At 33.8% G+C, this 13,911-nt stretch overlaps 1 protein-coding gene across 1 annotated transcript in view; it reads right to left on the bottom strand.

Annotated features, from left to right (window-relative positions):
• LOC145679053 (fatty acid synthase-like) overlaps positions 1 to 13,911 on the bottom strand; it is a 99,560-nt gene that overhangs the window by 43,114 nt on the left and 42,535 nt on the right. The window lies entirely within an intron of this gene.

Raw genomic sequence — 13,911 nt, 5'->3', positions numbered from 1 at the left:
CCATAAGGGGGTCATAGCCTCTACACCGAAAAGCCCCCCAAGATTTGATCATTGACCACTCAGACTGAAATTCTCATTTGGAACCAAAACTTTAATATGAAGTAAAAAAATAAACTTTTACATCAATTTGAACTGACTGGGTTCCGGTTAACCACACCATTATGTTTAGTTTAGTTAAGTGGTAATTTGTGACACCTGCACATCAACAAAAGAATCCTTCACTTCACCGCTTCCCCCCCACTCAGGAATCCGTGCTGGATCAGCCACTAAAATCAATAGACACTTTTCCTATTCTTTTTGTCACCCTTGGTTGTGTAGGAGCTCCCTCGAACAAATAAAGAAGCGGTAATATTACAATCAAGGGGGGCTATGTATTAGGTATCTCTTTAGTTACTTACCCCTAACCGCACAGGGTTATCTTCAGTAGAATTAAAAATGCTACGTGATATTCCAATTATTAAAGGGGGAGAGGGTGATATAAATATATTTTCTTATTCATTTTGTCTGCCCTGCTTATCAGAAATTACGTAACGTTGTCCCTGTTTGTCAGTAACGTTGTCCTTGTCTGTTGGGAGGGTACTGAAATGAGAGGGGCAAAAAACCGTCGTGCCGCCTCCGACATGGTTGCTCAAATTATTACAAAAAAAGCATTTTAAACTAAGATGTCTAAGGTTACTACATTAGGTAAGTATGCCATCATGGGCCGCGATTAGGGGGGACAAAGGGGGCATTTGCCCCCCCCCCCCCACTTTTTTGAAGTAACCCATTAATGTATATAGTTTCATTTGGAAATCTAAAGTTTTTGTATGTATTACTGTCTCATAGAAAAAATGGTGCCATATAATATTTGTTATTGTGTGAGTATATATTGGTTGTTTTCCCGTGAAGTTAAGAAAGCAACAGGAATTGCGTTTTAATTGTCACGGAAAACATCCCCAAAATTAACCTATTGAAGCACAATAATTCCAGCATACTTTCAATTCAGTGGTATAGAAGCAAAACCTGATAAATCCATTATTCAATTTTGTCAGGAAACGAAGAAGTGACGCCCTTATGCTTCAGAATTGTTGAACTTTTTTTTTTTTTTTTTGTTTAGTGATCAATAATACAAATGAGTGAAATCAACAACTAAACAAAAAAGTTGTTCAGAAATTCTGAAAACATGAGGGCGTAACTTTTTCTTCGTTCCTAGATAAAAATCAAAAACGAATTTAGGTTTTGCTTCTATACAACCTTCTTACAACGGCTCGATATGTTAGTCAGCCGCTTTGAAACTAATTGAAAGAACATTTGCAAAAAAAAAAAAAAAAAAAAAAAAAAAAGTATTTCACAAGGAATTCTTTAATTGCACAAAAATTGACAGTTCCTAGAATGTCTTTTCTTCTTTCTAAAGTAAGGAATATTGATTAAAAAGAGCGTAATAAGAAACAACTTCTACCTTTTCCTTGTTTTGTAGTGTAATATACAAGTGAAGTGGTGTGTTTAGGGGTGTACGAGTGTATACACAATTAGATTTAGTAAATTCAACATAATTCTAGGTTTTAGAATTATTTTGTATAGCCGGAGTGTGAAATGATTCTAAGTGTGGTTGTGTTTTGATGTATTCCAAGTGAGTTAAAACTGCACCTAATGGCAACGAACATGTTTCGAGAAGCTGCACAAGCAAATACATGTATTGCTTTAAATGTCGTAGCAAATGTTTGTTGTATTTACTGGCTTTCATTTTCCAAGAGTAATAACATTCATTTAAAAGCATATGTGGAATTAAAAATTAAGTTGTTCATTAAACCCCAGTTTCAATATTACTTCTACATAGCATACCTCATTATTCATTACTATGATTAATATTATCCTTTCTATTTATTTGTTTTGTAAATTTGTTATTAAATAATCTGATTACACAATTTTCCAGACAGAATGTTAAGTGAAACAAATGAAATGAAAGTTTTGAGTTTTATGTCCCACGCTTATGCCGGCTAGGCTAAAGGAGACGGTGAAGATGAGAAATACTGTAAATGAAATGGTGGAATGAAGAAAGTGGGAGGAAACGGGAGAACCCGAGAAAACCCACGCACACGGTGTTTGTCCCCCACAAGGTACACTTGGCGGGAGCAGGGTTTGGACCAGGAACCCCATGCACCAGAGGTGAACGATCTACCACTGAGCCACCGCGACCCCCAGAATTTTAAGATGTTCATGAGCAAGGAATCAAATCTCTTCTTACACCTTTGTTGTTTAAGAGTACAAAGGGCTAGTGCCTACTTCTGTTGCTCTTGTCAATTTATTTAATAAAATATAAAAATACGATATACGGTATTTTAACCGAAAAAGATAGTATCCTATTAGTTATACAACCTTTCGTCAAACAAAGTGTTGGAAACAACCAGGGAAACTAACAGTGATATACAAATATTCAGATCATGTCTTGCCCCCCCCCACTTTTAACGTCCTATCGCCGCCACTATATGGCATATTCAGAATTATTATTATTATTATTATTATTATTATTATTATTATTATTATTATTATTATTATTATTATTATTATTATTATTATTATGTGAATGTCTTTGGAGCACCGAAATTGTGTAAGACGAACCATGGTATGTAGAGGTGGTTTAAGATGGGTAGTCATAGGGGAGGAAAAAACAGGATTTTTCTCTCTGACTCTCTAATGTAAAGATTATGTGCTGAAGGTAAGAAGCATCATCATTCTACAATAGGTTGCTTTTACGTAGAATATCAGCTACTTCGGTTCTCCTCCTTCGGGCTACTTACCTCATGTGCTAAATTCAAAACAATTTCAATTCAAAACAAATACATTGTAAAACTTTCCCGTAATGAAACATCTAGGGAAAATTAAACATTTAATAGGGAAATCTGTTATCAAAATGTCCAAAAAAGTAGATAGAAGATTATTTAATGACAAACATTGTGAAACTTTATAAAAATATCCAAATTAGAATTAACGTTTACTGGAAAGCATTCGTTATACACCAGCGAGCACATTGTGAGCAGTGAGCACAGGGAAAATAATTACGAAACTGTTTACAAACAAAAATTAGGGTCACTAATGCAAGTGTGACAACATTTTTTTTTTTTTTTTTGGTATCGTCATGAGTTTTACACATATGTTACAATTTGATTCTTTCCCACATAAAAAAATAAATCAAATAAAAGTCACAATTGCACATCTATGGGGGTTCGAACCAGCTACCCCCGGCATACAGACTCACTGCTTTAACTAACTGAGCTATTTGTTGTCTTACGCAAACTGAATATGTTCTACGGTGAAGATGATTTTTCATTACGATCGTGCTACCAATTCGTCCTTTTCCATAGGTAATTTCCACTATTTGCTCTATCTAAACGCTAATACTTGGCATAGTTTCATATATTTGAAGTTTGTAGATAATGCACGTAATAGGACATATTAGAAATGTTTCGTTAAAAGTTTCGTTTGTAGATCTAATCCGCATTTCTCTCAATGACATAGATGTCGTTGCTTCGTGTTGAACTGCAGAATTCCCTCGAGTTCTTGAAAATTTCCCACTTTAGCAGAGTTGGTAATTCTCGTAATTTCGGTCGATTTAATGTTTTTTGCTTCTAATTTATTTATTTTAAGCTAATATCTAACACAAATATTTAAAACGGACTTGTTATTAACGCTTCCTACTGGGGAAACCTTACGAAATTTCGAACATATAAAGAAAACGGAGATATTTTCAAAAAACTTCAAAATAAAGAGACGCGTCATTTATTTTGCTCATGGTAGTACCAAATTTCTCAAAAGTAAATCCCCACGTTAAGCGGGTTTGCATATCCAGGCTCCTAACTATGAAAACATTTACGATCACTCTAACCCCAATCATTTCACAGATTCAACCTGTTGAATATAAGTTATTAGGACGTAAAATTGAACATAATTTATACGAAAAAGACTTTTATGCATTGCAAGACCTGTAACTGCCAAATATTCACCACAAACTTATAGTCGTATCGACATAAACAAAAAGAAGTGTGGAGCAGGAAACTACTTTACCCAAAAGTCAAAAGAGACACTCTAAAGACATACGAACTGGTCGAGCGATTTGGGTCACTAGTCTATCAATTAGAAGTTTGTGTGTTCAAACCCTGGAGGGAGTATTTGTTTCTTTTTTGTTTTGTTTTTTTAAAGTGTGTTCCTATTTTCATCAGAGGACTGAGAACATTTTTTTTAAATAAATCTTTGGCAACTACTTTTCTCTCAAATTCCATTAGAAGGGAACATTATGTGAATTGCAAATCTAAAATCCACAGCTGAGAACAAAATTATATTTCAATATTTCATTATTGTTGTTGAGATGATTTTAGTTTTGCGTCCCTTTCAGCAGCGAGGCTACATGAGACGTGGACCTACTGATTAACGTGGAATCCGAACCACATAAGCTCCCGCCGGGAATCGAACCCGGGTCTCCCACGCCAAAGGCGCGTACGCTAACCGCTTACAATATTCATTATTATCCTTTGATTTGTAATGAAAAACTAATTATAAGCATTGACGATTTCAAAAGATTTTCCCTCGGTAATGGTCAATATATGAATGAGAGAAAACTGATAAAACATTATTAGTCCACTTTGAGCATGATCGAAGATAACTTATGGCCACGAAGGGGGAAATTTATGTCGACAGAGTCTCAAATTCTCCCACAGGTCATGCCCTGAAATCATCACTGTTTGAAAGGTTTCCTTAACAAATTGAATATTACATTTATTTCTCGTTCTACGTTTTGGAATGGAAAAATCATAATTTTAAAGTGAATTATAATACGATAAGCATAAAGATTTATAGATCTAATGAAGTAAATATTCTTGTGTAAGTTATCGATTTCTAATCAGATTAAAACTCGAATATTCGTTTGCATCACACTTTAAAGTAAATCCTTCTCTATATAATTCTTACTGGAAAGTATGTTTAACTCCAATTACTTAATCAATATTTTTAATAATATATTTTTAATGTAATACTTTTACTATTCAATGTTGTATACACTACATTTCCCAAAGCAAAACCTCGCAAATGTATAGTGGACTAATGAATATTATCAAATAAATTATCATTTTGTTTACGTAAATACTGCATCTCCTCATTTGAAACTTCGTACTTTAAATAATAATAATAATAATAATAATAATAATAATAATAATAATAATAATAATAATAATAATAATAATAATAATAATAATAAAATCATAGCCATACCTTTATCAGAATTTCAGGCTTAGTCAATAAATGAATTCAACGTGGTCTCTATTCAACGTGGTCGTAGTTCTATTTAATCGAATCCGATAGAAATACAAAGAGAAACTTCGAGAACAAGTAAAAGAAAAATGTTACTTTGGTGCGATTGGAAGTAACTTTTAGGAGTTCTTTACAATTTACAAACAAATGCCTTAGACAGTTTTTTTCTTTTCTTTAAGTTAACTTATTCACCGAACGTATCTGAGTAACTTGTCTCTATTTTCTACTCGGTTATATACGTTTTACAATCATTTCCGTTAATCTTGAACGACAGGAACACGAATACAAAAACATCTAAGAGAATTAAAATTCCAAACTATCCCACCGGGAATCGAACCCAGGACCCCATACACCTTAAGCACACGTGCTAGCCACTACACCAGCGGGGAAAGCAAATGAAATGCATTTTGTAGTATCTGAAGTTTACACCTATTTCATCCTGCTATAATAATGTTTACCGTATTCGTTACTTTGAGTAATGATATATGTTATTCACATAGGTTCTATTACATATTCGTTCATAAATATCATATAAATTATCAGAATTATTCATGATCTACCATGGAAATTCACTGGTGCATGCGCAGTAGAAACAAGAATGCAGTTTACTGATATTAGTCAGAATGCAAATTTCTAACAGGCTATCAGAATTCCTTAATGGAAAGTAGAGGTTCCCAACCTGGGGACGCGCAGCTTCCTCCTGAGTAAGCTACTGGCAGAAATGAATTGTGAAATATATTATTATTATTATTATTATTATTATTATTATTATTATTATTATTATTATTATTATTATTATTATTATTATTATTATTATTTGTCATACCGCTAAATCAATTTCTTCACTTCTTTTTCGTCACAGCCCAAAACCCAAGCGATGTGAATGAGAGTTTGTTCCACTTTTACTCGACTATATTTTCTCCTCGCAGACTAACAGATAGTTCTCTACAGCCTTTAAAGCTAGGCATTTTGACAACTTGTAGAAATTTGCATTGTGATTCGTATTAGCAATGACAGTAAATTGGATCTTTCTGTTTCTACTGTGCATCATCAGCATCATTATATCAGAAGTATTCCGCCATTACCAGCAGGTCACTTACCGCAGCTGAGAAGCTGCCATGCTCCACAATCTTCTGTTAACCGCTCCATCTTCACATACGATTTTTCTGTTTTGATATCGCCAATAGCCTAATTATGTTTCTATATAGTCTAATTCGTCCCATCCCTCTTTTTCCTGCCACCATACCCTCTAGCACATCCCTCATAATACAGTTCCTTCTTAACCAATATTCCAACCCGTTTCTCTTCCTCTTCTTAATAATATTTTTCTCCTTCCATTTCCAACCCTCTCATTCGTTTTCCTCTCGACCCAGCTATTTCTCTCCATTCTTCTCCACGCACATATTTCGAAACCCTCAAATTGTTTCTCATCATACCTGCGTAATGTCCATGTTTCTGTCGTATAAATACAGTAAAATACAGTACACGAAGCATTTTATGAGTCTTTTTTTTTTCAACTCTAAGGCCCCACAAAATAGTATTTTCTTCATCCTAAAGGCTTCTTTCGCCATTTCTATCCTTGCTTTTATTTCACGTTCGCATGTCATATCACTAATAATACTACTCAGACATCAAAAACTAGTCACCTGTTTTTGTTTTTCCCGCTCCTACTTCTATATTTGACACCGATCGCTTCGTTTCAATCACCATGGATTTTGTTTTTCTAACATTTATTTTCATCCCATATTCTTCAGAAGCCTTTCTCAAGTTTTCAACACCTTATTTTCTTTTTTAGATTCTGCAACAACAATCATATCAACTCCAAACCGGCGAAATATATAATATATGTTGAACTCACTTTTCAATTACACTGTCTGTCTACTGTGCATGCGCCAGTGAATTTCCATGGAAGATCATGAATAATTCTAATAATTTATATAATATTTACGGACGAATACGTAATAGAACCTATATGAATAACATATATCATTACTCAAAGTAACGAATACGGTAAACATTATTACAGCAGGATGAAATAGGTGTAAACTTCAGATACTACAAAATGCATTTCATTTGCTTTCGCAGCTGGTGTAGTGGCTAGCACTTGTGCCTATTGTGTATGGGGTCGCGTGTTCGATTCCCGGTGGGATAGTTTGGAATTTTAATTCTCTTAGATGTTTTTGTATTCGTGTTCCTGTCGTTCAAGATTAACGGAAATGATTGTAAAACGTATATAACCGAGTAGAAAATAGAGACAAGTTACTCAGATACGTTCTGTGAATAAGTTAACTTAAAGAAAAAAAAAACTGTCTAAGGCATTTGTTTGTAAATTGTAAAGAACTCCTAAAAGTTACTTCCAATCCCACCAAAGTAACATTTTTCTTTTACTTGTTCTCGAAGTTTCTCTTTATACTTCTATCGGATTCGCTTAAATAGAACTTCGAATAGAGACCACGTTGAATTCATTTATTGACTAAGCCTGAAATTCTGATAAAGGTATGGCTATGATTTATTATTATTATTATTATTATTATTATTATTATTATTATTATTATTATTATTATTATTATTATTATTATTTAAAGTACGAAGTTTCAAATGAGGCGATGCAGTATTTACGTAAACAAAATGATAATTTATTTGATAATATTCATTAGTCCACTATACATTTGCGATGTTTTGCTTTGGGAAATGTAGTGTATACAACATTGAATAGTAAAAGTGTTACAATAAAAATATATTATTAAAAATATTGATTAAGTAATTGGAGTTAAACATACTTTCCAGTAAGAATTATATAGAGAAGGATTTACTTTAAAGTGTGATGCAAACGAATATTCGAGTTTTAATCTGATTAGAAATCGATAACTTACACAAGAATATTTACTTCATTAGTTCTATAAATCTTTATGCTTATCGTATTATAATTCACTTTAAAATCATGATTTTTCCATTTCAAAACGTAGAACGAGAAATAAATGTAATATTCAATTTGTTAAGGAAACCTTTCAAACAGTGATGATTTCAGGGCATGACCTGTGGGAGAATTTGAGACTCTGTCGACATAAATTTCCCCCTTCGTGGCCATAAGTTATCTTCGATCATGCTCAAAGTGGACTAATAATGTTTTATCAGTTTTCTCTCATTCATATATTGACCATTACCGGGGGAAAATCTTTTGAAATCGTCAATGCTTATAATTAGTTTTTCATTACAAATCAAAGGATAATAATGAAATATTGAAATAATAATTTGTTCTCAGCTGTGGATTTTAGATTTGCAATTCATATAATGTTCCCTTCTAATGGAATTTGAGAGAAAAGTAGTTGCCAAAGATTTATTTTAAAAAAATGTTCTCAGTCCTCTGATGAAAATAGGAACACACTTTAAAAAAAAAACAAAAAAAGAAACAAATACTCCCTTCAGGGTTTGAACACACAAACTTTTAATTGATAGACTAGTGACCCAAACCACTCGACCAGTTCGTATGCCTTCAGTGTGACTCTTTTGACTTTTGGGTAAAGTAGTTTCCTGCTCCACACTTCTTTTTGTTTATGTCGATACGACTATAAGTTTGTGGTGAATATTTGGCAGTTACAGGTCTTGCAATGCATAAAAGTCTTTTTCGTATAAATTATGTTCAATTTTACGTCCTAATAACTTATATACAACAGGTTGAATCTGTGAAATGATTGGGGTTAGAGTGATCGTAAATGTTTTCATAGTTAGGAGCCTGGATATGCAAACCCGCTTAACGTGGGGATTTACTTTTGAGAAATTTGGTACCTCTCAATGTTCGTACACAATATATATTACTCTTAAGAAATTACATTTTTTGTTTTGTACTATTATTGTTGATCTTTCATACTTTTATGTATAATTCTTCTCACAGCCGTTTTTGCTGAAACACACATAGCTACAAATATATAGATATAAATTCATTATGTACATATAAAAAAAAGCTGAAACTGCAGCGTAAGTATTAAGAATGAACTGCTCATTAACAATATGCATTGTCATATTATCAGCAATTCATGTAAAAACTCATATTGGTTAATGTATGTTGTAAAAACCATATCCGAGCAAGTGTCGCTATTTTTTCTTTACAGAGTGTAGTAGGAGGAAATAGGAAGACACGAAATCGGTCCGGACTAAACCGAAGATGGACGAATCTCCCAAAAGATACTCATAAAAGTGGATCGCAAGAGAACCAAGGTATCAGTTCTTGACTACTCAATTAACCTACAACACCCTCCTGAGGTCGCTTTGAACGAGGGAGTTCCTAATCAAACGCTATCTCCGGAGGCCACCCTGGGTAATGGAGATATCCTAACTATAACCTACCTCCTGAGACTGCTTGAGCGAAATCCTTCTTAGCGAAATACTTATAAACCTTCTCCCGAGCTCACTACGAACAGAAGAAACTCCTTTAACAAATACAGACCACAGGCTGCCACGAGGGAAGAGGTTCCCTTACAAACCTAACTTAACCTTAAATATCCGAAGCCACAGCTGTGTGCTAAGGATACTAGTGAAATTTGAAACACTTTTTTTTTTATTATTACAAAGAAACTTGTAAATTGTTTATAGAAACTTATTTTTATAATAAAATTGGTGAAGGGCTTATCCCGGACTATTTATTGACTCTACCGAAAACATTTCAATACATACACAATTACACTAATATATTTACCTGTCTTTCTTATTCCTACTTTACGAGAGGTTAAAAAATACGTAGTCCTAGTATATTGTAGTTAACTAATAATTTTAGGCGATTTTCTGGTGTACAGATTCATGTACGTTGGACAATGACGGCCAAGGGCACCCATCAGGGGGGAAAGGTGGGGCGCTTGCCCCCCCCCAAGAGGAAATTGTACTTGGGAATATTGAAAACCCAATAGAATTTTTACATTAGTTACAGCAAAATTTGAAACTTTATTTGAAACGTCGCTTATACTTGTCCCCCCTTGGAAACCACAACATGGGCGCCCTTGATGACGGCAATGACATTGGAATTTCTTAGAGGAGCATTACCACTCTGCAAATTTACAAATTACGGATCATTAATAATATTCATATATATTCAAGACTTCTTGTAATCTTCTTAATTCCCGTCGGTCAATCAATAATTTATTTAAATCGGTATACGTCACTTTTGTTTTGTAAATATCATAGTTCAATTTTGCTTGGGAGACGCGGGTTCTATTCCCGGCGGGAGCTCATGTGGTTCAGATTCTACGTTAATAAGTAGGCCCAGTGTCCTATAGCCTCGCTTCTGAAAGGGACGTTAAACTCAAAATCAACTCAGTTCAATTTTGCTAACCAATAGAGAAGAGCAGTTCATATCCTAAATACAACTCTTACACCAGTGATGGGAAGAAAATGCTTAAAAGCGTCTTCCAGAGTAGCCAAATGAAAATTAGAGCAAAATACTGCTATTAGGTATGCTGTGAATTGAGATCATTTCAATTAAAATGACTCTTCACTACGAATAATTTTATTTATTGAATTGTAAGTTGGGAGAAACAAAGTAATTCACGGTTATTTAGAAACGTCATTAAATAAACGCATTCTTTTTCCCTTACATAATTCCAAGAGCGAATTTCCCATGTAAGAGAAGTAAAAATATCTAGTTCAGAGTAAATCCCGTTTAACGTCCTCCAACTACCATCCTGAACGTAAATTCGTAACGCCTATGTTCTTAAACTACTTAAAGTTAATTACTCTAATGTTAATAATTTAAAATATTGTCATAATCAATAAGCAATATATGACTCATTGTCTCTTCAAATTAAATAACAATGATTTATTCTGTATTGTCATAGGAACGTAGAATACTGTACACTTAGAATTTTAAAATTTTAGTAAGTTAAAAATTTCCACAAACAAAAATTAATTATACCGAAGAATCAGATCATAAGGGATGTAATACTGGAGAAAGTTACGTTAAGACACAATTAGAATCTTATGATATTCAAGAAAGCACTAATGACAGCGGTTCTTCTGATTCAGACTGCAGCCTTCCTGAAGTCAAACTGCCAATGGGGCTGCTAAATGCAAGTGGGAGTACTTCAGATATAGACGTTGAAAACATAGCTGCAGGTACCACTGATACCGCCTTTCAATCAGGACTACCAGATGATGATGAAATACATAATATAACTGACGGTGGAAAAAATCAAGTGGTTATGTTTCTCTTTGCGACAGCCTTATTAGTGAAACACAATCATCAAGTAAGAACATAATTGGTGACTCTTCTTACGACTGTCTTATTCTAAAATAATATTATTAGCTGAAATCTTAATTGGTGTCTCTCAGGAATCACACAATGATTATCACTCTAGTAATACCAACAATTCTGGATGATCATTGTCACAATTGAGGAATATACCGAAAGATTCTACGGCTCCAGTGATAAATATAAACCACCTTCTGAAACAAGAAATAACACCATCTCGATTTCAAGGGAAGTCAGTATTGATAAGCCGCAGTGATCTAAAATTATGATAAAGGAAAACAGCGATGATTCGAATTCCGATGGCCCGATGAGAATCCAGCGGATAAAGATGAAAGCAAGAACAAGGAGAACTCAGAAGAAAAAGCAGAAAATAAAGAAATTACGAAGGAAGAAGCAAGAGATTACAAATCAACTTGTTCTACAAATTACATTCATACATTTGAAAGTATTGGCACTACCATTGCCAACTAGAAAATAATTAAATTGTCATTGAAAGTATTGTCACTACCATTGCCAATCAAAAAAGAATTAAATTGTCATTGAAAGTATTAGCACTATTATTACCAACTAAAAGAGAATTAAATTGTTGTTGAAAGTATTTTCACTACCATGCCAACCAAAAAAGAATTAAATTGTCATTGAAAGTATTGGCACTGCCATTGCCAACCAAAAAAGAATTAAATTGTTATTGAAAGTATCGGCACTACCATTGCCAACCAAAAAAGAAATAAATTGTTATTGAAAGTGTTTTCACTACCATTGCCAACCAAAAAAGAATTAAATTGTCATTGAAAGTATTGGCACTACCATTGTCAACCAAAAAAGAATTAAATTGTCATTGAAAGTATTGGCACTACTATTGCCAATCAAAAAGAATTAAATTGTACAGCTTTGTACAGCGAAAACAAAGCTAGAACGCAAGCCCTCTAAACAGACATATAAGAAGTACAAAGTCCCACAGAGAACGAGGACTGTCAACGTTGAGAAACGAAGTTAAATGTCATGAACCATTCTCGAAATGATGATTGTTGTTTTAAAACAGCATTCCGAGGGGGATACTTGCCTCTCTTTTGAAGATATTAAACAACATATTGTAGAAAAGTTCTAAACCAACAGAAGAACCAGTCATCTGCATGCTTACCTGAAGAAAGCCATAATAAGTGGTTAGGACAATAATAAATTTGAAAAGAATTGAGTTGAGTTGATTTTAGTTTAGCGTCCCTTTCAGCAGCGAGGCTATATGAGACGTGGACCTACTGATTAATGTGGAATCCGAACCACATGAGCTCCCGCCGGAAATCGAACCCGGGTCTCCCACGCCAAAGGCGCGTACGCTAACCGCTTAGCCACGAGGGAGCTCAAATTTGAAAAGAACTGCATCAAATGGTTTTCATGCTTTCTTAAATTATCTAAGATAATTTTCTTTCAGCTCAATACGTTCAGTTTCCCCGATATTATTTTCGCATTATTTGATTATGGTATTCATATATTTAAAAGTAGTGTGTAATTCTCTAAATTAAAATATATGTTTTTAAATGTATTTATGAAACTATACGCAAATGACTGTAATATGTTAAATAAATTTGTTTAATGTGCATTTACTGAATTATTTTCCTACATCTATCAATTCTTGAAACTGGACAGAAAGTAACTATAATAACACCGTGTAATAAATAAAATTAATAATACTCGTAAAAAAATAAAAATGTTCAAAGTAAATTTTATGCTTATATTGAGTGAGGGATAATTAATTGTATTGTTCCTCTGTCTATAGTGATCAATTGCATAGTTTACTGATGTATATAATGTGAGCCTAGTATTTTGTTCGAACAGAAGTAATCGAACGGATTAATTCTGTTCTGCTGTATATTGCTAATCAATCCAAAATCTTTTTTAGTTTACATCTTATAATCTCTTTGATCAAATATGGCTTCTTCCCATGTTTGTAAACATGATCTTGACTGGTTTGTAAAGTGTATGACGTGTGGCGTCTTCCTGAGCTTCAAAGTGGTAAAGCATGAAATCAAGCATACCAACAACTGCCCAACCAATTGTTTTTTTCTTTGTGCCTGTATGTGACCAAAACAATAAATAGGCACCACATATGTGTTTGTATTCTAGATATTATTATTGAGAAGAAGAAGAGAAACTGGTTTGGACATTGGCTAAGAAGGAACTGTATCATGAGGGACGTGCTAGAGAGTATGATGGTAGGAAAGAGAGGCAGGGGACGAAGGAGACTACAATTGATGAACGATATCAAAACAGGAGAGTCGTACGTGAAGACGAAGAGGTTAGATGAAGACCGTGGAGCATGAAAGCTTCTCAGTTGCGGAAAGTGACCTGCCAATAATGTCAGAATACCTATGATGATAATGATGATGACTATGAAT

The sequence above is a fragment of the Thermobia domestica genome, chromosome 2, assembly GCF_964235325.1.
Source record: "Thermobia domestica chromosome 2, izTheDome1.hap1.1, whole genome shotgun sequence".
Taxonomy (NCBI): Eukaryota; Metazoa; Arthropoda; class Insecta; order Zygentoma; family Lepismatidae; genus Thermobia; species Thermobia domestica.
The sequence above is the reverse complement of the archived record's forward strand: the minus strand, read 5'-3'. Positions and strand labels throughout refer to the sequence as shown.